Source organism: Oncorhynchus clarkii, chromosome 18, assembly GCF_045791955.1.
Source record: "Oncorhynchus clarkii lewisi isolate Uvic-CL-2024 chromosome 18, UVic_Ocla_1.0, whole genome shotgun sequence".
Lineage (NCBI taxonomy): Eukaryota > Metazoa > Chordata > Actinopteri > Salmoniformes > Salmonidae > Oncorhynchus > Oncorhynchus clarkii.
This window is the reverse complement of record NC_092164.1, coordinates 16,570,803-16,571,038: the sequence shown is the minus strand read 5'-3', so window position 1 is coordinate 16,571,038 and position 236 is coordinate 16,570,803.

The following is a 236-nucleotide window of genomic DNA, read 5'->3' as shown; positions in this document are numbered from 1 at the left end:
TTTTTCTTAAAACTGCATTGTTGATTAAAGGCTCGTAAGTAAGCGTTTCACTGTTAGGTCTACCTGTTGTATTCGACGCATGTGACAAATAACATTTGATTTGATTTGAAACTGTGGCTGCTACAGGGGATTTCAGCACCTTGGACAGCACCCACCAAATAGAACACATCTATGTGTCCATCCGTTATCATCTGGAAATTACTTTTTCTCTGCTCCCTTCCTCCCTTCCTCATCCC